The sequence below is a fragment of the Pithys albifrons genome, chromosome 5 (genome assembly GCF_047495875.1).
Source record: "Pithys albifrons albifrons isolate INPA30051 chromosome 5, PitAlb_v1, whole genome shotgun sequence".
Lineage (NCBI taxonomy): Eukaryota > Metazoa > Chordata > Aves > Passeriformes > Thamnophilidae > Pithys > Pithys albifrons.
Genome location: NC_092462.1, coordinates 50168005 through 50195571, shown reverse-complemented (window position 1 = coordinate 50195571; position 27567 = coordinate 50168005).

Below are 27567 nucleotides of genomic sequence, written 5' to 3'. Positions count from 1 at the left end.
CTGGGATATGGACCAGAACACCACCTCACCTTTGCAAAATTCGACCTGTCCCTTCCTCCCAACACACAAACTTAACTTGCCCTGAGCCAATAATTAATATAATAATCCAATATCTCACATAGGTTCAGCCATCTCTGCTTCAAAGGTCACCACTGAGACAATGGCCATCTACTAGAGAAATTGCACAGTGACCTCAGGTAACTAACAACCAATTGGAAGCGCAGAGAATATATGCAATCTTTAACTAATATGATTAAAACTCTAATAATTGGAGAAGGCTGAGAAGGACCAAGGGGGCCAAAGTACTTGAAAAAAGTCAAGCCTTCAATAGGTTGAAACACCTTAGTTCAAACATAAACTATCTGATCAGTCATGAGGAAAGCCCACAGTATTACAATGTAAATTAAATAAGCAAAACTTGAGGAGGTAATACTCTAATATCTGTAAGCCTTTCTTGTACTAATTGGACATGGAAAGCAGTGACATAACAAACATATAACAACATTTTAAAAGATATGTACTATATGTTCTGTTATTTTATGCAATTTTTGTTTTCTTCCTAAGGATAACTCAAACATAAAGGAGAACTTGTTTACTAGTACTAGTTCTAGACAACAACTGAGGCAGCGTCTGTGATTCCCAAATAATCCGGGAAATATTTCAGTTGTTGATGCTCTTTTTAGGCATATAAAAGAGGTCTTTCATTAGTCCTCTTTACTCAGAGAAGTCCCATTTTAATTTTTTTTAGCCCAGAAACAAGCTGTGAAAAGTTTTTTAAAAAATTAGCAATAGCTATTACTACTCAAAGTCAAGATAAAATTCCTTTTGCTGTGCCCATCTTCTAGTTTAATAAAATCTCACAAAAATATGAAGTCCAGCAGTGTCTGTTAAAAGCTCTTACCTAGTCACATATGAGACAGGGATAAAATCAATTCAATTTCCTAAATATGAATGACATTTCTCTTAGAATGATTCATGCATATATTAAACTCTCCACTGTTGGGATCCATAATGGTTGGGGGTATTCTGTGTTATCTCACTGCTTGTATTTTTTCATGCTGGAAATTGAGAGCCTGCATAGAAGATTTTGACTCTTTTTGAAATTAATCAGTTGGCATTTGGCAAGGTCATATTGCTAATGACCAGGCCTGTTTCCCAGATTTCATTCTATTTTTTTTTTTTTCCAGAGTAACAATGTATCTACTCACTTAAAAAAAAGTGAGATGTTAAATAACTATTTATAATAAATATGTATTAAAATGAAATTAGCAGAAAACAAGAATAAAAGAAGACAAAGAGTTAGCATTTATTATTTGTAGTGAGCAATTAACTTTTCCATACTAATTGCCTACAGTATACGTTTTGTCTCATTAAGTCCATTAACACTATTTTAATAGAAACACTTTTTAAAAAAATACTTTTTTTATAGAAAGAAGTTTTTTATTATTGCACTCTTACTGATTTATGCAACAATTTTGCTATTTAAGATGAAAGGCTATCATCCTGCAACGGGTGAGGGGGGCTCCAGGTCCTGGGAGTTAGTCCGTTACCTGGAGGGAATGTGCTCCCCTGTTGTTCCCTGCCATGTGGTCCTCAGGGTGCCTGAAAAGAGCCACACAGAGACCACAGGAGAACGAAAGAGAGCATTTATTGATCATGAGTAGGGGTATATAAAGGTTTTGGGGGGCTCAAACTGCTACCAATAAGGAGCCAGGGGGGATTTGGACTATTACCAATAGGAATCCAGGGGTAACAACCAATAGAAGAGAGTATTTAAGGGCCAATAAGAAAACTTCTTGAAGCTTCTTCAAGGACACTACATGCATTCCTGAGTGGTGAGATAACAGTTATCTTGGGGGATTTGGGGAAGGGGACAGTGACTAAGCGAAAAAGAACAAAAGAATTCATTTTGTAACATGCATTTATACAACAGTAAAGACTTCTGTTCCTAAGGCATTTGGGCTAGCTTCTTCTTCTTCACAAACCTATTTCTGACAAGACTTCTTCCATTCCAGATACTTTAGATCCATTGCCACATCATCCCATCTTAGAATACTCCTCAGCATGTTTTATTTTAGGATTTGTTTAGGATTCTCATCCTATATATCTCAGAATACTCCTCAACAATAAGTTTTTATCTGAAGTTACCAAAAAGTCAAGCTAGTATTTCCTTTAATAACTTCATTACTTGTGTCATTATTTCTGGGAATTTATGTAGGCTCCCAAAAAGCATCTATGCCATTTTTAGGTTTAAGACTACAGTAGATTTGATGGAAACTGGCTTTAAAAAGTTATGTCATTGAAAATGAAGGTGTAACATAAATGCATGTTTCCCCACATAAGAGTATTGTCATTAAAATATTTTCTTCAGTTAGACTATTAAACTTCCTAAAGTTTCTTGCTCTTTTGGACTGCAAACTTTTAGTGAATTATGTATTTTTTTAAATTTTTGACTAAGATTTTGATAGTAACTTCAGCTATCAACATAAATGACTAATGCCAGATGATTAGATAGATCACTGAATTTTAGGCTTGTGGATTTTCAGTCAAGAAGATTCGAACTCCAGTCACATGATGCTCCATGTAAGGCATGTAAGTGCCTCTATTATTGTCATCTAAAATAGCAAAACTGCCAAAGCACAAGATTTAGGAACTATAGCAAATTTCTTGGGATGTTCCAAAGGCCGTAAGGAAGCCAGTGTTACTACTAGATCTTACAATGCCTGTGTGTTAGTAACCAACAGTATTATATTGTTATTTTTTGTACTGTTGCCACTCAGCCATGCTAGCTTAGCAGCCACTTGCATGAACTGCAAGGATAAAGTCTTTTGTTTATATCCTGAATGTCTCCTGGTACCTCAGAGAACAACATTTGCTGGTATCTGTCCAAAGCTGGTGTTACCCATGTCCTATTTACTACTGTTCTGAGCAATTTTCTATATTCTGCATTCTGATTTTCACTGCTTCAACCTATTTCTCATAGGGAATTGGGTTATATGTTTAAGAGATGAGCTGTGTGAACAACAAATAAGCATGTATTTTTGGCAGACATAAATTAAAATACTGTAATATTAAGATCATGCCCAGAATTTATTAGAGTAGACCAACCATGGCAGAATAATAATTTCTACACAAAGTACTGAACTCCACAGAAGAAAAAATCAATGAGGAAAAAAAATGCCAGCTGACTTTTAGCATGCAAAATAGTCATGCACGGTGTTTGGAATCTTAACCCATTTCCTTTAGTAGCACATTTTCAATAAAAAGCATAAATTGTTCATTTTTAGCCAAGACATAAGGCAATTATTAGCACATTCTGGTTACTGTCTAGAAAAGCATTATATTCTGGTTTAAAATGCCCAAAGGACCTCAGTGTTTGTAAAATTAGTCATGGGTGAAGAGGTCTTCTTGGACAATGGTTACGAATCAATATGCTGGTAACAGATGAAGTTGATGAACTATAGTAATTCCCCAGGGAAAAGGCTGACACTGAATACTATAGTAAAGAGAGTTTGGGGATGTAAAGCTACACAAATACTGAAATCTCAATCACTTTTGATGCAATAAAGTGCAAACAATTACAGTTTGACTAGAGACTAACTGGTTGCCAGTTTCTGAGGGGACTCGTGTGTGTGTTCCAGTGCCTTTGGACTGCAAGGAACCCAGACAAGGTCATAGAAGAAAAAGATCTGAAGCATTGTTAGATATCAGTGTTGATTTTTAAAATATTTAAAGTATTCTCAAATAAGAGATATTGAGTTTAATGTGTTTTCCTGATTTTTTTCAATTTAATCCTACAACTAATAAAAAGAAACTGTGTTTTACTAAGAGTAGATTGTTTTAATTGAAAAGACAATAAGTCTGGTTTCACCTATAGAAATGAGTCTGTACTTGTATTTAAAACCCCACAGATGTGTTTGGAATTGTATAAAAATTATACTCATTGCAAATGAAAATCACGTTGATCCTTGCATTATAATTTTTTAGTTCAGTTTATAAATCCTCAAAAAGCACCCTCTTGAAAACTGTTATTTCTCCCTTCTGGGGATTCACAGCAATTTAAGTTTCTTACTTTCTAGCTTTCCACTAATATGCTAATAGCAAATTTGAACCATCTGCCATGAAAACAGAGGAGTGAGTAATATGAAAAACCTTGACAGCATAGCCTCTCATTTAACCAATTTACGTAAGTTATTATTCATAAAATTAAAATTGTCCTTGAGTTACCTAGAAATCTTGAGGTCATTATACTTTTTCCCTAATCATCTTGTAATTGCAATAAGGAGACAAAACTGCAGTAGAACAGAGTGTGTTTGTTATGAATGGCAGAATGATAGTTATCATTTAAGTAAATTGAATAAATAGGTTAGTTCCACAAATGATGACATTACTAATTTCTTAGCATGGGGAACGTACATATTTCTAGCCCAGAAATTTTTTATTTATCTCAACTACTGATATGCTCTGTGTGACTCACTGTCTAATTGATGGGCATCCATTAAGTGATGGACCTTCTGGTCTCATACAAGATCTGTGCACCTAAATGTTACCTTTAAAGATGTAAACAAAATATTTGTAAAATGCAGGAAGACAAAATTAATGACAAATAATGTTTATTTTCATCCCTGAAAAGTATTGCAATAACCCACCCCCACCCCCCCAAATTTCTGTGTAGATTTATTGCACGATCATTATTTTTGATTAACGTTAAGCTTATTCCATTTCAGATTTGCTCCATAGATATAAGAAGAAACCTTTGCAACATCATGATCTCTAATAGGGGCATTAAATGGGTTAATATACCTCTAAAATGAAGCTAAAATAATGAAGATTAATTTTAAAATGAAAGACATGGTAAATATAAGAGAAGCAATACAGTGCAACTGATTATTTTGTACAAACTGATAGTGTCTGTCTACAGAGACCTTTTATAGCAAGTTTTTTTACTGACAGCTAGAATCACATTATATTCTTAAAATATTGACTATGTACTATGTGCTGTTAATCTTTTTCCAGTAACAAGAGTGAAAAGGCGTGGGCTAGAGTACTTTGAATGAAGTAAGAATTAGTCCTTATGAAGAAAAAATCCTGGAAAAATGCTAAACTGCAATATTTTACAGCAGTATTGGAGATAAGGAAAAGAAATAGTGCCACTTTGCATGAGAATAATGACTTTGTAAAATATGTTCTATTTGAAGCCAATTGATTTACCTAGTGCTATTTCTTAAAATGAAAAAAAGGTTTTATTTTAGGCAGTACAGAGTATGGCCTTTCCAGTCACGAACTAGTATTTCTATTCTTTTCACATTTTACTGACACCCGTGCTATCATCTTCACTCCCTTCTTCTTGTACATCAGCTATATAATGGACTGGTAATTATATTTCAAGCCTTCTTTTGCTACTTATTTGTCTCACAAATGGATCCTTTACAGGATCAGGTAAACTGAGGCACATGCTGCAAATCTGAGCTCTCCAATTTGAATACAACTGATCACTAATTTCACTTAACTGAATAAAGTATCCTGGTTATATTGCCATGCAAAGGAATAACAATAGGGCAGGATTTCCATGTCTGCTAGCTACCAACTTAGGTATGTTTAGTGAAGACTGCAAATAGGGGATGCTTGATGAGGATGTTGAGCTGTGTTAAAGGTGATTTACCACCATTCTTTGATCACAGGGTTGATGTGGAGCACCATCATGGTCATCTATGATCAACATAACAAAATAGGTAAAATAACATCTTTTCCCTAATAGTCAACAGTTTGCTTATTGACTTAAGTAATCAGAAAAATTATCCTGAATAATTTTAATTTTAAAACTCACAACAGTTTTGTGAAGGATTTGTTTTGTATTTTTACTGTGATGGAGGAATGAGATTTGTGATCAACAGTTGTCTAGGGCTTAGAGCAGCATGCTGTGAAGTACTTTGATTTCTTGAAGTTGACAGTGTTGCCTGAAAAGTCTGTGGGGAAAAGAGTCCAAGCCAATTTAGTACGAGATAAGAGAGCAGAAGCTTTAATGTGCACCCAGGCTCAACCAGAAATACATATTGATGTGTGTGCCCCCACTGCAGGTTTCTTGGGTTTTGTAATAAGGTCCATCCAATCCCTGTCTACTCATCCCTCAGTCCTGCCTCATAATGCCCCTGGCACACCCCATCCAGAATTGAGTCTGGGGGAGTATTGGGACACCCTCTTCATCATCGTTCACTTTCCTCATCAGAAGTAGGGCACTTGGAGGCCTTCCAGAGTTCTGGACTTCGAGGTTGTTGGTCTGTGTTTATGTCTCATGCTGCAGGACTTTACAATATTCTTCAGCCTTCTACCTTGAAAAGAAGTCTAAACAGCTACAGGAATTTTGAGGGGTTGATATGGGGTAGGGGTTGGCATGCATAAACGTGGAACTTAAGCTACTAAAACTCCTGGTATACTAAAACCTACATTTCACTACAAATACTATTACTTTTAAAATCTATAAAAATTTGAAAAAATCAAAAATCAAAAATAATCAAAAACCCCTGAGGCATCATCAGAATCACAGAATGGGTAAGGTTGGGAGAGGCCACAATGGGTCATTTGGTCCAACCTTTCTGCTCAAGCAGGGCCATCCTAGAGCACATTGCACAGGATTGTATCCAGATAGTTTTTGAATATTTTTAGTGAGGGAAACTCTACAACCTCTCTGAGCAATCTGTTCCAGTGCACGGTCACTTGCACAGCAAAGTTCCTCAAATTCAGCTGGAATTTCCTGTGTGTCAGTTTCTGTCCATTGCCTCTTGTTCTGTGTAGGACCACCAAGAAGATCATAGCTCCTTCTACTTGATACCCTCTTTTCAGATACTTCTGTACACTGATGAGGTCCCTTTTCAGCCATGTCTTCCATGCAGTTCAAGAAGGAAACATTCCCCAGGGTCTGTATGTGAGATTTAAATAAGGCCACACCACAGTCAGAATACCCTACCTAATACTGAATACTTCCAGCTGAACTCACTAGCTGCATAATTACTACCACTTGTTAGTCTTCCTGACATAGACAGCACCTTGGCCCGCTCCTTCTGTGCTTATTCCTACACTGCATGGACCAGGGGGAAGGTTCCTCCTTCTCAGAATCTGGCAGGTAGGACTGGCACCTTCTACAACAGGTATGAAGCTTTGGAAGCAGAAGGCCAGAAACTAATGAGGTGGGAAATGGTCCTTCTAGGGTAGCAAGCCCTCATAAAACACCACCACCTGTACCCTGCATCAAGACCTCCTCTATTAAGAGGAAAAGAAAGGTGGTTGTAATAGGAGGCTCCCTTCTAAGGGGATTAGATGGCCTGATATGCAGATTGGACACAACTCACAGGGAAGTCTGTTATCTCCCAGGGGCTCAGATAAGGGACATTGCTGGAAAACTCTCCAGGCCAGTAAGGCCCTCTGACTACTATCCACTATTGGTAGTTCAGACTGGCAGCAATGAAATAAAAGAAGTCTGAACACAATCAAAAGAGACTTCAGGGCCCTGGGATGATTGGTAGAGGGATTAGGGCACAGCTAGTGATTTTCTTGATTCTTCTGGTAACAAGGTGGGGGGTGATAGCCCTGACACCATAGTATAAGAGCATATCATATTGCAAAGCTCTAATTCGAATATTGCATGGTTTGTGTGACTATAGTCATGGAGTAGAGCTGTGGGGTAATAGCCCTGATAAACTTGATGAGTTGAGGGAAAACGCCTCAGCCCCCTGGAGGAATGCTCCCAGAACCATTGTCAGAGGACAAAGACTTTCCAAAAAGTGCTAAAGCCAGACTGACAAGATTAACAAAGAGTGGAGTGTTGTGAACAGGATGTGGCCCTCCTTTGCGATATCTCCTGGGAATACAGGGAGCCCTTCAGACCTATACTGTCTATCACTCCAAAACCAGTTATTGGCTAAAGCCACCCAAACCACTGAAGAGGAAAAAAAAGGTATAAATGCAATTGGGCATGAGCAAAAACTGAGCAGAAATGCCACCGTCTCTGTGAGGGTAGCTGAAAGCAGCTTCCCTGTCTCCTCCCACCTCTTCAGACAATGTAGCAGTGAGAAAACCATGTACTCTCTATACTTTGTATTTCATATCTTATACTTTACTCTCTTACAATGCCTATTACTTTATACATTCGTCTATCTTATACAATGCATGTTACGTTACACTTATCAAGTACCTTATGCCCTCATAATATGCTTTCACTTCTACCTCACAGCTACTTTGATACTAACTTGGCTATATCTTTACCCTATGGGCACCTTATTTATTATTTACTAACTGTGTTTTGCTACTTTAATACTAATAGCAATAACATGTCTTACACTTTGCAACTTACTAGGTATAGGTCTTTATATTAGTTATGTTTCTTTACAGTGTGTAGTTCTTTTTTAACATGCGTTAATTGGAAACAGCTATATTCTTTTCTTTTGCTTTGTGTTATAGAGAAGGTGGTGTGCAGGTCATTTTGTTGCTCTGTGTTACTGAGGGGAGTTCTAGATTTGTGTTTTACGTGGTTGTGTTTCTGGTTAGTAGTTTTCTATTGTCAGTTAAGTCTGTCATGGTGGGGGTACACTGCTGTATTGAAACTCAAGTTTGGTGTGCTTGTCTCTGTAGAATGTGTTTTGTGATGGTTTATTTTGGGGTTTTTGGTCATCAAATAAATACAATCCTGCAGCTAAACATTATCACCGACAACACAAACCCCACAATAACTGTCACATACTTGTATTAATAAAAGTTATTTTGGGAGCTGCTGTGGAGAAAGTTCTTTTCTTGCTATTAAGTGTTGTTCTCAAAGCAGTGTCAAAGACCCTTCCAATCTGTGTGCTGTCCCTTGTTTGACAGGCAGTGTTAGTTTCATAAGACTTTGATTTTCTGGAGATGCTTATAGCTAATAAGTTCTCCCTGGCTAAAGTGTAGTCCTCTCAGGAAGGTTGAAAACCTTTCCAGCCTTTTTCTGCCCATTGTCAAACAGGCAGTGCTGGGTTCATAAAGCTTTGATTGTTCTGAGGATGCTTATAGCTAATAACTTTATATTAATACAGGTGAGACAAGAAATCTTTGCATTTCTGCCCCTCTTTTTCATGTGACACAAGGAATAATACTGGTAGGAATAGGCAGATCCATCAGGTCAACGCATGGCTCTGACGTTGGCATAATTAAAAAAAATTGTTGGGTTTTTTTTTTTTTTTTAGTGGAACGGTCTACTCAATTCCTGGTCTACTGACACTTGATATGGTGTGCCTGTGTTAGAGGGGGAAAAGAGTTCTAGCACAGGAGCTAGTGGGGGTCGTTGATAGAGCTTTAAACTAGCTGAGAGCAGGAAAAGGGTCAAAACCAGGCTTGTGATAGGATAGTTGTACCAAAATTTGAAGAAAGGAGCACTCATGTGAACCCTTAATCTGCCTTGTGGGGATTTGGCTACAATGTGCCATACCTGGGATGTTTTTACACCAGTGCCCACAGCATATGAAGAACAAAAAAGAGGAGTGTGAAACTTTGGCTCAGTTGCAAAGATTTGACATTAATGGCATAAGTGAAACCTAGTGTTATGAGACCCATGACTGGAGTGCTCTGTTGGACAGTTACAGGTTCTTCAGGAGAGATAAGAAGGGCAGAAGAGGAGGAGGGGCACTGTATGAAATAGAAGAGTTAGAATGTGTGGAGCTCATGGTTGGCAATGGCACAACTGAGAGCCTTTGGGTAAGAATCAAAGGGCAATGAAATAATGCAGATGTCATAGTGGCAGTCTGCTGTAGACCTCTTGGGCAGGACCCTGACACCAACAAACTATTCCTTGAGGAACTAAGGGATGCTTCCAAGTCAACTGCGCTTGTCCTTATGGGGGCCTTCAACTTGCCAGAAATTAACTGGGAGCATCACATAGCTGGTACAAGTCAGGCCAGAAGATTCCTGAAAAACCTGGAGGACAACTTTATGGAACAGGTCCTAAGGGAGCTGACTCAGAAACATGCCCTCCTTGATCTGCTTCTTGTGAACAGAGTGGATCTTGTGAGCAAAATGGAGATTGGTGGCTGTCAAGGTCACAGCAACTACAAAACAATTGAGGTAAAATCTCTGTTGACAGGAGGAAAAGTGCCAGTAAAACCTCAACTCTGGACATGAGGAGAGCAGAGTTCAGGCTGCTCAGGGAGTTAGTGATTAAGGTCCCTTAGGAAAATGTTTTTACAGGTTCTGGGGTCCATCAGTGCTGATCACTTTTCAAACATCACCCCCTAAGGATGCAGGAGCAGGCAGTTCCCAAATGTCAGAAGTCAAGCAGGCAAGGCAGAAGGCTGGCTTGGCTGATCAAGGATCTTCTCGTGGAAATAAGACAAAAAAAAAGAATGTGTATGCCCAGTGGAAGCAAGGTCAAGTGGTATGGGAAGAATTCAGAGATGCTGCTTGCCACTGTAAGGAGAAAATTTGTACAGCCAAAGCTCAGCTGGAGTTGAAGCTGGCCAGAGATGTGTGGGACAAGAAAAAGTTTATTCAAATACAAAAATGGTCTAGAAATATCATCAACCTCTTACAGAATGAGCATGTCCACCTGACAAACAGGGACGGGGACAAGGCAGAAGTATTTAATGCTTTCTTTGCCTCTGTCTTCAGCACAGATGAAAGACTAAGGGGGTCTCAGTGCCCTCAGCTGGAGGACCATGACTGAGAATGATCAACTCCATGGCAACCCTGAAACTGTGTGGGATCTGCTGCTACAGCTGGATCCTTACAAAACTATTGTACCTGATGGGATTCATCCCAGAATCCTCAAAGAGGAAGCTGATGTAATTGCAAAAGCTCTCTCAATGATTTTTGAGTGGTTTGGGGAATCCTGAAAGGTCCCAGCTGACTGGAAGCTGGCAAATGTTGTCCTGATTTTCAAGAAGGGCAATAAGGAGGACCCTGGAAACTACAGGCCTGTCAGTCTCACTTCAGTTCCTGGTAAAGTTATGGACAAGGTTATTCTGGAAGGTATTGAAAAACACCTGAAAGACAGTGCAATCATTGGTTACAGCAGTACAACTTCATGAGGGAAAAGTCCTGCTTATCAAACCTGATATTCTTTAAAGACAAGGTAACCCAACTAGTTGAACAGAGAAAGCCAGTTGATGTCATCTTTTTCGATTTCAGTAAAGCTTTTGACACTGTTGGACTAAATGATCCCTATGGGTCACTTCCAACTCAGCATATTCTGTGATTGTGTGGTAAAACAAAGGACAAAAAAATTTATTGGAAAAGAAATAGGGAATTGTAGAAATAAAGTCAGCTGGCCTGGACTAGGAGGCTGACTGTAATTCTCTGAATCAAATGGTCCAAGAACATAATTCTGAAAAAAATGTGAATAGCACTGACTCTTTTCTATTATGTCTAGCTGCAATGTAGCATCTATTAGAGGTTACCTCAAGGTTATGTTGTCACTGAACATATGCACATATGAACATATGTACCAGAACATATCCTTTGTTTTTTTTTCTCTCTAACTCCATAAACTCATGTACTCTTGAGTTAATGGTTTCTATTTATTTCATGTATATTCTTTATAATTTATCTCACTTTTCATTTTCTGGTGGGTTTTTGAGATCAAGATTTAACAGTGGTTCAATTGCTGTTTTTCTTCCCCAATGCCATAGTGTAGCTTCGACTGAACTCTAGAAATCCGACCTTAAGAGCAGTGTCTTGTCATCCAGCAGTACCTTTTCTTATCTGTATGTCTGCACATTCACATCAAGGGACCAGTAATTGTAAACATGATATTTTTTAAAGATTTTTTTCATCAGCATCTTCTACCCTACTCTCCTGTTGCATCAGTTGTTAAAGACCATTTGAAGAAGTGTTTTCAGTTCAATTCTGTGTTCAATTTCAAAGAATAAGCAGTACCATCTGAACCAATTTGGGCTTTGTAAGGAGGACAAGGTCTGAACTCCTCCCCACTTAATCAGCAGCATCCTCAAAGGCACAGTAATCTTAAGAATAAAGGAAGTGTTTTCAGCACCACATTTACTTTTGAGCATATAAAATTCTATTCTTTTCTTTAGAAGTTCATTAATTAAACACATAATAAAGTATGCAGGTATGCTTTTCATTTGAAGTGTCCTTTAATTAAATTAGGAGGAAGGATGATCAAGACAAACAAAAGGAGGTTGCTTTTGATACAGCATATAAATAAGTTGTGGAGTTTCTTGCTGCAGGATATATAAATTAAAAGTGACTATTGAAGTTCATAGAATAAGATCTATTAAAAATGTATGCAATTATACAATCTTGAAAAGTCCCTGAGTCACTTACTGCTGGAAACAGTATAGATAACTTTTATCATGTCCTTCTTGTGCTATTCCCTAGGGAAGTGCTTGGAAGGCACATATTGGATCACAGACACTGGGTCTGACCTAATACAGCTGTTATTTTTGTCTTAAGATCTCAGAAGACCCAAAAGAATTGTTACTTAAATCAAGAGAATGCATTAATTCACTAATTTGGCCAAGCATAATTAAATAATTGGCAATAAGATTTTACTGTTACTGAGTTACTCGCTAAGAATATGATAAAAATTATAAAAAATTTGGAAAACATTCAGGAATTTGAAAATTTATTTAAGTATGTGTGTTTACTAGAATTAGTATCTCCAAGTCAAACTAAGCTGTTCTTAATTTGCAAATATCTTTTGTGGAGAGGTTTGCATACAATTCAGATTCTGAATAAAAATCTAGTTATTTGTTGCTTCTATGGAACATGTCTAGGAGAACTCTCTTTCTTTTTATGTTCAATTTCTCACCCACTTCCTGAAAAAGTTACTACTCAGTTACATTTAAGAGGTACATATGAAAGAAAAATCACAGCTAAATTATTCAATAAAACAAAGAGAACCATTATTATGTTCTCTTCTGTTTGTTGCTGGTTTTTTTTTCCTTAGAATTATCTTATCGTGTTCGGATAGTTATTAAAAAATTTTTAATGAAGGTATGACAGATCTTTTGTCATCAACTGAACAGAGAAAAAATGAACATGGAAACTGCCAAATGTAATGATCCATCATCACTGTGTTTTTCCTATAGACTAAAGCTGTTTCAAGACACTTCTCATGTTATCTCATAGGCAACTTTCATTCCTATTTCCTGTGGTCCTAGAGAACTGAATGCATTTTTCCATAGTTGCTCAGTATCCTGGAAGCCCATGCCAGAAACATTTGTGCACTTACCCTTCTGGCAGATTGTAGTGCCTCTGTCAAGGTGAAAAGATCTTTTTTGGACATCCTATACTGAACAGACATTTTGGCCAGTAGTTTGAAGGATGATAGTACATGCTGAAGATTATGACTCATGTAGGCGGAGAAAGGGAGCTTGTGAAACCCTGTTTTCCCTGTGGATTAGTTAAAAAGCCTAAGGTTGAGGAAAGAATCTATCTTCCTCACCCTTTAGCTTTGAATGTACCATGACTATTCAAAACTGTGGAAGGCTGCAGCAGGATATAATGGAGTTCAGGAAGATGTTGTAGCCAGGAGGGTAATTATCAATTGCAGACAGGGACTCAGTTTCAGTTTTGCCTCAAAATGGCATGAAGCTAGAGGGAAGCTATTTTCTGTTACAAGAATTGAAGAGCCATAGCACTTTAAAAGAACCATTGGACTCCAATAATTTGGAAATAAAACCACAATGCAAACTCATTGCCAGACTATTAATTTTTTATTTAACACAGGCAGAGTCATAATCCAGAGTGGGTTTAAGACTTTGTGACACTGGCACGTTATTACAAAATTTTTCATTATTAGACAATTTTGCATTATTACAGATAGTTGTAATATGCAAACTGAAATGAATATGCTGGTACTGTTCTGTCACATATCTGAGTGTTCAACATGTTGTTACTTAGGTGTTCATTCTGCATGGGGTAAAGCTTTTCTTTCTAATGAAAAGGGAGTATTTGTTTGCTTTTGCCTCTAAGTGTCTTTTAGGAGCACAATCAAGGCAGTTAGCCATTAAAATGTTGTCAGATACAATTACTGAAGCTGTTCTTTTAAACCTGTTTAGGAGAGTTTTAGCTTTAGTATATGTATAGACTGAGACTAACCTCATTTGTCTTTGTCTGTGCAACATATGACACCCAAAAAAATAAACTAATAGTAATCTAACGCCCCTTAATTCAAAATAGTTTCTGACTTGCTTAATTCTTTGGAGGTTATTTTGACAGCAGCTTGTAGAAACTTTATACTGTGGTTTCTTTTGTGTTGCTTCCCTGCTGGTCTAAACACTTATGTCGGGTCTGTCTGCCAGTGTCATCAAATGTCTGTTGCAAAGGAAACAATTGACCAAGAGCCAGTGAATTTTCCAACCTGCGAATGAATGGCAGGAACTTAATATAGCATCCAATGGGAATGCTATAGGAAAGGAAAATTACTCCCTCAAAGACAGTTCTGCAGTTCCCAGAAGAGAGCAAAAGCACAATTAGTTGCTATTCAGCCAGACATGACAGCTTTACAAAGAGCTCACTCTCTAGGAGAGTTTTCCTGTAGGCTCAGCAGGCAACCTCTAAAACACACAAAAACTTTATGGACACATCAAGAGGTACATATGCATAGCCAGAACTGATCCTTTATTTCCTTTTTGTGCAAATTTTAAGGACTCTATCTACAACTGGAAAGTAGTTTCCCTGTTTCTGGAATAACTGCAGGCTGAGACACCACAAAATGTAAAAGTTAAAACCAGTTAACTATCTGCACACGGTATTACAAATAGAGGTGTATTCTATATTTCCATAATTTTAGAAGGCAAAACAAAGACTTAAACCATTTCATTTTTTTTTTCTCCATCTTTTCTCAAGCAGAAGTCACTTTAATTTAGTCTTCCTTTGGGTACTGACTTAGCTGTGTCCCTCCCAATACCTCTCAAGAAAAATACTTTCTCTAGAGCTGCTATGCTACTTTTCAGCTATGGCAATGTATTTGCTATGTCTTCTCAAGTTCTGTTGGTTTCTAGTGATGTGTTTCTTTGGAAGTGCTTTATGGCAGGATCATGAAGACCAGTCCTGAGGCTTCTGACCAATCCAAGTGTTGCACCTTAGCATTTGAGAGGTTGTGCTGAGGGGGCATCAGGCCCTGCACTAATAGGTCAGGAGCTACCTTCTGCCCTCATACTTTAGTGAGGAAACTTAAACAACAACAGAACCTAGGAATAAAAGCACACCAGAACAACAGACAGCTGGACTGAGAAAGTTGTTTTCTGCAGTTCTTAGGCTTATTATTGCTTATGCATTAGGGGAAAGAATTGTGAAAAATAGAATCCAGATTGTATCCCAGCTATTTAATTCTATTTCTGCATTCCCCAAGTTGTTAAATTCTGTTCTTTAAACAATATTTGCATAAAGCACAGTAATAAGTGTACTTAGCTTTACTAGTACCTTCACATATAACAGAACTACGTCTAGCAAACAGAGGGGAAAAAATTTCATGGAGAAGTGTTTTTCCCTTGGCCTTACGAGAGAGGAAACAAGACCATATTATTAAAACAGCTTCATAGACATTATTCTCAGAGCAGAGGATAAATAATGGAGAATACGGGAGTTAGTACAATTGTAGAACTGCCCAGGAACCACAGGTTTAGACCAGGTACTGCATTTAGCAATCCCTCTGTAATATGTGCTCCTTTTGTTACTTATTGGGTTACTGAACAGGTTACTGCAGTCCCTCTGCAATGCACCTCCTCACCTGACTATGAAGTTGTGCTGGACCTTACTGTTTCAGTGACACAGAGGTCTACCAGTGGATTCAAAAAGAAGATAAACCCTTTTCACTGCCTTTTGCTACCAGGAGGACTTAATTTAATTCCTTGAGGGTCATATAAGATATGTCCTTCCCAATACTTTTTCTCTGTGTTATTACTGACAAATAATACATGTTGCTGTGGCTATCCAAGGCCCAGGAGATCATTTATTCTACAAATGAGTAAATACAGGACTTAGTGCTGACCTAAAGCAGTATATTATTAGCTTGTAGCTGGGAAAAATCCAGTTTTAGTTTGAAGCAAACACTGAATTTGCCCTGCTGCCTCTTCTTCCAGAGTGGCAGATCAGGGTTTTCCGTATTACACCTATAGTCATGTGTTGGCCTGTACACAGAGTTTCTTATCTTCAAAGATGCATAAAATGGTTGAAATTCAATAGATGATATAATAAAATACTTTCAATTAAACAGCAAGTATGTAGAAAGTGGCTAAATAAATACTGGAGTATAAATGCACCATAAACATAAAAATTTAATAAAAAATATTCAGTTACAGTCCAATCTACTTTATTTTATCCTATTATAATCAAAGAGCTTTAATATTCAGATATATTGTCAACATTTACAAGAGAAACTAAAGAATAAAAAAGAGTTTTTCTTCCAACTTTGATGATAGTGAACGTAAATGCATCTTCAAACATCAGTTCTGCAGTCCTTCCTAAAATTCAAGAAATCTGGATTGGATCAAGTCATATGTTGTTGTGTAAGAACACAAAAAATGTAAGTCACAACAGCAATATATAATGAACTAGAGAAATAATACTGATAAACCAAAAAGGTTTAGGATCAACATCAATAAAGTGTCATGTTGGGTACTATGGAACTGAGGGAGTGATCAGTCTATGTTTATTATGCTCTCAGAGAGACATTTATCTGGCAGCATACAGCTAAAATACTCATCAAATTGTCAAAAGGTGTGTGGGCATAAATAGACCTCACTGACAAAACTGCTCTGCGACCGGATAGTTGCCTGTGCTGGATGGATCACAAACCCTCCTTCCCTGGCCATGGATAGGACCACCTTTCACTAAACTAGGCTGATCAAAGTTCCATGCAACCTAATCTTGAACACTTCCTGGGATGGGACATCCATGATTCTCTGGGCAACCTGCGCCAGTTCCTCAACACTCTGAGTAAATAATTTCTTCCTAACATGTAAGCTTAACCTGACCTCTTTCAGTTTAAAACCATTGCCCTTTGTTCTAACACTATCTGCCCATATAGAAAGTCCCTTTCCCTCCTTTTTATAAGCCCCCTTACAGTACTGGAAGGCCACAATGAATTTATAAAGTTTGTACCCTTCTTTCTTTCTAAGTCCCCTTTAAGTACTGAAAGGCCACAGTAAGGACTCATTGAAGCCTTCTCTTCTCCTATCTGAATAACCCAGGCTGTATAACTCTCTCAGTCTGTCTTTGTAGGAGAGGTCCTCCATCCCTCTGATCATCTTTGTGACATTGTCTGGACCTGCTCTGGAGCAAAATCACCTCCATCGACCTGCTGGCTGCACTGCTTTTGATACAGCCCAGGATGATATTGGCCTTCTGGGTTGTGTGTTGACATTGCTGGCTCTTGTCCAGATTTTCATCCATGACAACCCCCAAGGGCTTCTCTGCAGGGCTGTGCTCAATGACTTCTCCCAGTCTGGACTCATGTCTGGGATTGCCCCAGTCCAGGAGCAGGATGTTACACTTTTTGAACTTCATGAGGTTCTTGTGGGCCACTTCTCAAGTTTGTCCAGGTCCCTCTTGAAGACATCCTGCCTCCTGTTGTAACAACTGCACCACTTAGCTTTGTGTTATCTGCAAACTTGCTGATGGTGCACTCGATCCCACTACCTGTGTTATTGATGAAGATACTTAAGAAAACTGATCCTAATATGGAGCCCATAATTCTGAACAACAAAAGTATTTTCTGTATGTTCCCTCTGCTATATTTTCCCTATGCTATATTTTCAAAGAAAATTTATTTTTATCTTTTTCATTGTAGGACTTGTGAATCTTCTGTACTAATGTAGGGATTTAGTCTTCTCTACAATAGAGTCTGAATGTATGCCTTTGTAAATATTTTGTTCAGTTTTTGTTGAAATAGAGCCTGCTCTGTCATGGAATTAACTCAGCAATGCATTTGAGTGCAAGTTATCCACAAGACATCATGTATTAAGAATTATTATATAAGACAGAAATGTGCAACTTACAGCATGCTTCACTCAGAATATATTTCAGATTTTCAAATAGAAACTTGGATGGACTGAAACACTACATATATGGAAGGTAGTTCATAAGTCCCACGTGTAAAAGCATTGTTCATATTGCTGTCGATATAGGTCATGTTTGCAGCTAGCAAAATTGTTTATGTTTCATTGTATCTGGGTATTTTGTGGAGGAAATGTGTCCTTTCCTGAGGGTCTTGCAATAAATTTACTAGAACTAAACTTAGAAAATAACATTAAGTTTAAAAAAAAAGTGTAAGCTAGGCAGAGAAGTGTACAGTAATAACAGCTTAGGCATACTGTCACATGTAAGCACATCACAATATGATAAAAAAGCATATTTGGAGAGACTAAAAATAATTGTCTTTTAAATATTATAGCTTATTTTCTTATGAAGAACCCTGGGTATGTTGTATTTCCCCACTGTATGTACTTATCTGTGTATGTATAGTTTATGTAGCTAAACTTCCATTTAACAAAATGATTGGTCTTCAGACACCGAGATTTAATTGAATGCGTAATCACTTGCATCTCAACAGGAATCAGAAAAAAAGCCAGAGGGTTAAGGAGAATTGAAGTCAAGGAGATACTGAACACTTGTGAACATCAGAAAATCAGTCAAGTAGGAACTCTAGAGAACTATGGATTGGGTCATCTCTCTGATCAGAAAGAAATATTACTGTTAGAGAAAACAGGCATCTGATTATTCTTTCAACTTTGTTTTTGATGGCTTTTTAAAGCACTGACTTGAGATATGGTTAACTTGAAATGTCTTTTTGAGACCAAAAAATATAATTGGCATAGATAAAGGCTTACAGAGGCTTATGCTTCAACTGTTGAAACTGATGAAACAAATGCTTAGTTATTTTATAAGTTGACCCAAGAGATTATGAAGTATTGGGTTGAAAATTTGGAGTTTATCTTGAAGATAATCAACAATGTTTTAAATACTCAATAATTCTCTCAAAGAAATAATGGCAATAGAAGCAATAATTTGTTAATTACTTTAAATAGTTCTTGTACTATTTTCAACTCCTCACTTTCCTTTTACAGTTGTGATATATGATGTGCACATTTATTTTTACTATCCCCAAGCCTTTTTTACTGCTTGGAGTGTTGGCAAAACATCATGACTCCGACCAGCTTGGCTGCCCTCCGTAATCTCAGCTCAGACAAGATGGTGAGTCAGCTGCACTGTGAAACAAGTTAAAAAACGTCAACACCTAAAAGCCTATGAATCCTTAAAATATTGTTGGCAGTTTTATCAAAGACAATTTCCAGACAACAGGTGTTCTTATGTATTTTTTAAAAATTATTTATGAAACTGTATATCATCTAGAGCTAGTGGAAGTTGATTGCTGATGACCAATTTTGTTATTCTTTTTGTCTTCTATGGATTTTTCTTCTTAAGTACAACCTCTGCAGCACATTGTGCCATACATAACTTCTTGTAACTTGGAGGGTTACAAGAGAGGTTGCAGGGAGGACTGTGGCTTGATTTTATAAATAAATTAAGAGATTAAATTTACATGCCTTACTGTACTTTTTTTACTATATGGTGCATGCAGGACTGGAACAAATGCAAGCAGAAGTAAGCTGAAGAGTTACACAGAGCAGCAAAGCAGATATAGGTTTGAGACATTTCTAAATGGAAAAGGGTTGTTGGGTGAGTGACATGTTTACCCTTAGTACAAAAGAAAGTTTTGGCTGTGTAGTTTAAAGGAATGTGGATTTATTTTTTCCACCATAATTAATAATATTAAGTTGATATATGTTTTATTCCTTGCTGTTGTGGAAAAGGAATTCAAATCTTGATTGCTTTGATACTGGTTGGATGTCTGAAGGAGATATGACTAATTACAAAGGAGCAGAATACATGGTGCAATAGTAGGGTGCACAGAGAGCTGCTGTTGGAAGTTTTCACCCCTCCTAAGATTACACCACAGGCACTGCCTCTGGACCTTCTATTTTGTTCTCCTTTCTGCAACTTCTTGCTTTTGCTCCCCATGCCCTTCATTCTGCTCCTTTCACAAAGCTCCAGAACCTAGAAGAAAAATAAAAACTCCACAATTGGACTAGCATAGTTAAGTTCCTAAATCTTTTGTGTTTGTTTGGGTTTTTTTAAGGTTGCAATAGTACTTTGAATCCTGTTACTTTTGAAAATGTAGAGCTAGAAAAACCTGACTATAAGCAATCAACTAGAATATATTTCAACAGGGTGTTTTGGTTTTTTTTTCCTTTGTTTTGTTTTTTATAGAATGTCAGGAAGGAATGTTACATCTAAATACATCTTCATGTGAGAAAGCTTTTAGCTAATTCATTTCTTGAAGGTCCCTCATGAAAATTTGCATCATATTTGGTAGGATTGCCTGAGAAAATTGTTAATACATATTAAAATTTCCAAAGCAGAAGCTTTGCTCAGAAACGAGACAAGCAAAGTCCAGGGTTTAACCCTGAGGTTAACAGGAGATGGAAACTTGCTACAGTTTCAATAGATCCTTTAAAAGAGGGAGTGAAATCTCCTTAGAAAAACTGTGTTACAAAATAAATCACTGAAGTTTGAAAATAGCATAATTCTAGTTTTATGTCCCTGCTGTCTGTAGGGTTCTTTGTTTACAATCTTCAAAGGCAACTGAAGGGCTAAGAATTCTGCTAATAAAACCAAAATTTCACTAAAAAATGTGATTTTAGTAAAGTAACTGCTTTTTGGTTAAAGTGAAAGTTTGCAGCCTGAAAACAAATAATGTTGTTAGTTAAAAAAACAGACAAAACAATCTAACAACAAAATCCCCCTGAAAATATCTGATCCTCTGTCATGAAAAGGCTTTTAACTGGTAACAGTGGGATCAATCATTCCTTTGTAGGTATGAACGAGTGAGTCTGTTGTATTTCTTGCTGAATGCAAAATCTAAATAATACTATGTTCCTTAGAGGCATCTCAAGCCCTTCTTGCTAAAACCATGGAAATGCCAAGCAGTGGATATTTGGATAGATCCTTCATTAGCTTCCTAATGGTTTTCATTTCAACAACTGTAATTATAATTTAGTAAAATGGTACTTAAAACAACCTGAGTAGCAAAGCAACATACCAAATAAAATCCCCATTCTACCACTGGAAGCATGTGTGACTCATATGAATGCTGAGCTCTAAAGACAGTGTCAGACTGGCTAAAGCTCATAAAGCTTGTTCTGCTGTGGCCAATGTGTGCATTCACAACTCAGGGGCATATCCATCTGGATAGGGAACTGTCACAGGAACCGGCAGCATTTTGCACTGAAAGCCATACACAGACCCACCTGCTGTTTGCATGGCTATACTTTATTCAGCAACATAACATGACATAACATAACTTAACAAACATGTAACATAAGATAACGTAAGATAACATAGCAACCTAGCCTTGAACAAACACACCAGCTGTCATAGAAACCATTCTTTGCTCCTGTTTGTGAGTGCAGCAAAATCATCTTGCTCTGGTATAATCATGATCACAGTTTTTGTGAAGGATTTTTTTTTAACAGCACTGTGGTAAAAAAAGATCAGCGACTGCCATTTTATGTGAATATAATGAAACAGAGTGAACAGACCAAGTCTAGAATGAACTAACGTGCTCGCAGTGAATCTACTTCTGATGCAAAAGGATCTGAAACTGAACATAGCCTTTAGGAACTACATAAAATATTTATAGTATCTTGTTCTTTATTTATCAATGCCACCAGCAACAAAACACTGCCTCATTTTACAGAGGCTCCATTTATGTAGCACTGCCTAAGAGAAGCAAGCAAATGTAAATGGACAGAGAAATAACCCTGCCTTTTAAAATGGAATTTAAATTAAAAACCAAACAAATACATCTCTGAAAAACAATTCCAATCTTTGAGCTTAATCTGTACATGTATATATGTATATAAGTATGCATATGGCCAATATATCATATTTTTAGCTGTTATGGTACTCTTCATTTGATCACTTCTGACTGCTTATGTCAAATGACTAACTTCAGTTTGGATAAATTATTTCAGAATAAATACTTTGTATAGAAAAAAATAAATATAGCATTATTTTAAGACTGGATATATCTGGTTTTTTTTCTGGCTAAAACCCATTCATTTTCTGTTTTGGTGGAAAAATATTGATCAACTAGAGTGAAAAGTGCATAAATGGTTAAAAAACTTTCCAGAGACTCCTCCCATGATGAAGAATTTAAGGATTATGCTGCTGAGTAGTGCTTTGTAGAATGGCTTATTCAAAATAGAGCAAAAATCCTGACATAGCTAAAACCTTACTCAGTTCCCTGAGCTGCCTGTATGCAGTCAGTGTCTTTTAAACACTGTTATATAAAGCAGCTCTCATCCTGTTCAAGTTAAGGCTTTTGAAACAAGGCCTTTTGACAGTGCAAGAAACATTTAAAAAAAATAGGAGGGCGTTTCTTCTTGCAGGACATGTGTCTTCAGTTGTCTTCTTTTTCTCTCTGACCCACTATCTTTTACCAATGTTAGTTCCAGAGAGGAAATCCTAGTTATTCATATTCTGCAATGAATAACAGTGATTTTGTTCTTTTTGTGGATTAGATGTTGATCTGGCCTCTTCTGAGGTGGAAAAAACACTGCAGAAGGGAAATGAAAGAAGCTTTGCCTCCAGTTGTGAAGGAGAAAAAAAAAAACTCAAGGAAAAAATGAAAATAAGGCAAAGACTTATATTATTTTATTTTTATTTTTATTTTTTGAGGGGGAGGAGGAGTCTAGAAATAACTTGTGATCTTCTCCTCCTATTGTCATAAGGAGAGATGAGAAGAAGAGATCCTTCATCTCTTTTGAGAACAGTAGTGTTATTTTTTAAACTTAGCAGGTCTCTAGGTAACACTGTCAACTCTGCTTTGACAATTAGTGATGAAGGAAAGTGTCCTGAAGCAAGTGCTGTTAATATTTTAGTAGGTGGTGTCTTCCCTGCTAAGTCAGTATTGCTAGAGGGCATTTTGATGACAGTGTTTCAAAATGTAAAGCTGACATCCTGGTCCATTTTAGCTGTTGAGATACAAGCTGGGGATATTTTTACAAAGATGAATAATAATATGGAAATATACTTGTGTTTTTCTTCATTTTTACTTAGTGTAAAATGAGGTAAACATATGCTCCTAAAGACCTTTACTCTTCACCCTTTTCAGTCATCTATGCACTGACAATGAAGAAGCTGTACTTAATTAACATTAATATTGGATTTATATCCTTAGTCTAGTGTAGAAAAATTCATATGAATAAGAAATTGTATTGAGATTTAGGTAAACAAAGGCCTAGAATGCAAAGAAAATGGTTAAGGACGAAAAAGAGTCTGCACAAATGGTTCTTAGCCCTTAGGAGGTTTCTTATTCAAAACATTTAAGCAGGTCTCTCCTACTGTAACTCCTGCACTCTGAACTTTTTTATCTGATGAACAGTTCTGCTCCTTAAGCACTTTCTGAGTTTGGGTTGGAAAAATGGGCATTGCCTTCACATTTACCCTCTCTTATGAAAAGTGATTTATATGTTCTCAGTGTGTTGAGGGAAAAAGTCACAACTCAGATTGTCATTCTGCAAATGCAGTCTGAGTTTCTAAAAATCCCATCTATTCCTGTGTACAAAGCAGCAACTGACAGCACTGTAACCATGGAGACCTGCAGCAGATTCAGGAGCTGATTTTAACTCCTATGCTTCAGACCAGAAAATGTGAGATTCTCTACATCACGTAGGTGACAAAGTCAGTCTCAGGAGAGGACCACTGGATGTGCAGCATGCTGGAGAGCCTTCGGAATCACTGGATCTGGGTCTATTCTCAGAAAAGACTTTCACTGGGTCAACATCACTGGATTCCAGCCAAAAACAGGGACCATTCATAGAGTTTGAAGACTGAAAAAACTCTTATGCTGCTATTTGATTTTCAAAAATACTTAGAATCCTGGCTATGACCTGGAAATCTGTATTTTATCTTCCCTTACAAGAGACCTACTTCCTCCCAGCCTTTCTAGAGATTGGACGTAGCTTGTAGTAAGACTGTAGAATTTTATCTCTGTTATATTGCCATGAAACTTTTCTTATTAATAGAATATATCAGGACCGAGTTCACAGTATGGTGTAAATTTCTGATTTCAGTGTTGTTGAGGTACATTTGATTTTAAGTAAATAATTTTACACTATGGCTCTATATCTTTTTCATGTTCCTCCTCAGTATTGTCTTACTTTAGAAATTTTTATTAGAGAAACTTTACTTAGGTGCGGTCATAAACAAATAACATCTTTAAGTAATAGGTCAAATAGGATCTCTAAACTCTGTTAGTTACATAGTGGCAGAAACAGCTTCTGGATATTCCTTGCTGGGTATGATCAGAAATAGGGATCAAACAGCTTTAAACATTGATTTAGTGTGAGAAGCAATGCAAAATCAAGATTGTTTAAACAGCAGAAAATCCAAGAAGCAAGTCAGGGATTGAAAATAGATTAATGACTAACTCGGGATAATAAAAGTATTTTCATGAGAGAAGTAGAGAGGACAGAACATTGTAGGGTATTTTCTTTGCCAAAACTGATCCACAGTATCTGTCAATGTTATTTTCCTATTCAAACTGAAGAGCTTTTAGCATTTGGCTTGTCTTATCAGTATCATAAGCTCTGATATTCCAGTAAGTGATATATGGCTATGTTCCCCAGAATGAAGGAGATCTATTGATGCTTGTGGCTAATATTTCTTCAGGATATAAGACATCTGTATTACTGAACAGGACAAATGATCTTTCAGAATGTTATTGCCTAATTGAGTACAGAACAACTAATGTTGGGAAGAAAAGGTTAGACTTTAAAATTGGAGTCTTTTCTATGTAGCCACATTTGAGGTTTCAATCCCTGCACTTTAAGACTATTCAGAGGGTGTAGACTGTCTTTTTTGCCCTTCTTTGTTCATTCTTAGGAAATCCTAATGTGGTGCCTAATCAAATATTGACTAGCTTTCCAATCCTGTCTATGCACAGGAAATTCTGTATTGTGTTTTGTGTGGGTGGAAAAGAACATCTGCATCCACTATTCTTCCCTGATTCTGCCCATTGTAATTATACGCAGAGGAAAGGGAGTGTTACCAGTTTTGATTTAACAATGGAGAGTGATTTAGGCATTAAATGATTTCTTTAGGTATAGGCTATGAGCATTTCTGAATGCAACTAAGAAGTAACAATCTGAACAGAATCTGTCATGACCTTTGCTGAAATAACAGCTTTCCCCTGTTTGCTGCCAGCCCACCACTGAAGATGCACATCCAGGACACTGACGTAAGAGTTTTCTTCTCTGACGATGAGGCACTCTCAGACGTTGTTCCTGCCCTGTGATTTTAAGGGCTAGAGATTTTTGCCTTGCCATGGATCCTGTACACATTAGATCTTTTCCTGAAAAGCCATTTTCTTTCTAATAATCTTCTGGCATGAATTGCTGCATGGAGTTGTTACATCCCAGATGCATAATTTTGTATTTTACTTTGTTGAACTTCAGCGGAACTGTCAAAGAGATGAGATTCATTGCAAGATGAGAAAAAATATGCAAAATCAGAGCTGAGGAAATAAAAAAGAAGAGAGAAAAGAAAATACTTTGGAAGGGATAAGTTATAGAAGATAATAAATGCACAGATAAAAAGGAAATTAAAAGAACAAACATGCAGTTTTATGGCTGTTGCACTTCTTATATTGCATTGTCATTCCAGGAACATAGCAGATCTGGACAACAGGAATAAAAAGCTGTGTCCATGTTATATTTCTAATCTCATACTTTTTTCCTTACAACAGTAGGATAAAATAATGTAGAAAGCTTTGCATGGTGCCTGGGGATTCTGAAGCTACTGCAAGTTCTCTGATGGAATCTGTCAAATGTAAAAGCATATTCATTAAGGTCGTGCACTTCTCTGCTTCCAGCTTTGTGTAGCTGTGGCATTTTTCCATCTGTGTTTCTTGTTAAAGATCTGAATGACTCATCCTTGAATTTGCCTTTGAGGTAGACAGTTTCCCTATGGCAATGAAATGCAGCTGGTACACAAAAAAATTTGTGTGTCGGTGTCAAGGCAGGATCATTCTTCAAAACGTTCAATTCAGTCTTAAAGCTGGAATTTTAACTTCCATTTTTCAGTCATATTTTACTGCTTTGCATTTTTTTGTATAAAAACATTTTAAAATAAGTTGCAACGTATTAAAAATGCCATATATTATTAGTTAAACACTTCCTAGGGATTTTCAAATAACATTAGAAAGAAGAATCTAAATGCTACTGTACCTCAATTATCTTCTCTGAAAATATCAGTATTTCCTAATCATGAATAGTTCTACAGATAAACAAAAAAATGTGCTTCACAGGCTCCCACATGCCCTTTGTCATTAGTAAATGCTTTTATTTTAGTTAAGTTTTTAAAAGTTCAGTGTTTATGCAAGCCTTTCTAAGTGTCTCTGTGTTATTAAGCTCTTTTATTCCCAGGGGTTTTTCAGGTCACCAATTAACTGGTTTCTTTGTAAAAATATTACTTGAATTGGTTCGCAGCAGAGCTAACACAATATGCAACATGACACTGACTGTAATGTGAATTCTCTAAGACAATAACAATGGGGACTATAATATATATTAGAATGCATTTAACAAGTTTGAGAAATTCATTCTGTTCACAACAGGAAAATCACGTGTCTATATTAGAATACCACAGAGTGTACACTCAATAATATGGATGTTAAAATGGCAACATGGAAAGAGAGAAGTCATGGTCTGCTCAATTATGTTTTATAATTATATGAATGTTTTCCCACTGTAGTTGGGACAGGTGAGGCTGCACGGTGAGTCCTGCATTTGGTTTTGGGTCCCTCACTACAAGAAAGACATTGAGGTGCTGGAGCTTGTCGAGGAGGGGAATGAAGCTCATGAAGGGTCTGGAGCACAAGTCTTACGAGGATCAGCTGAGGGGACTGAGGTTTACCCTGGAGAAAATCGGGCTCACTCTATAACTACCTGAAAAGAGGCTGGAGCAATGTGGAGGGGGTTGGTCTCCTAAGTAACAAGTGATAGGACGAGTGGAAATGGCCTTATGTAGCACTAAGGGAGATTTAGATTAAATATTAGGAAAATTTCTCCACTGAACAACTCATCAGACTTTGGAAGAGGCTGCTCAGAGAAGTGGTAGACTCATCACCCCTGGAAGTATTCAAAAAATGTGTGGTTGTGGTACGTGGGTACTGGTTTAATGATTTAGTACTGCATGTGGTGGTGCTACATTAGCAGTTGGACTTGATAATCTTAGACATCTTTTCCAACTTTAATGATTCTATGATTCTACAATTCTTTGTAAGACAAGGTTGGTATAGAAAGTATAGTAATTATTTGCATCTCTTCTAATAAAGAACCACAACACAGTGAGCACCACAATTCTGCAGTCAGTATAATTGTTTACCCAAATATATTATGGAGGTATTCGTACAGAATGAAAGCAGAATCACTGCTGAAAATAGGTTAGGGCAAAATGCCTTTACTCAAAACAAGATAATTACATTTATCATAAACACAGCATTTCTAAAGAAAGATTCCT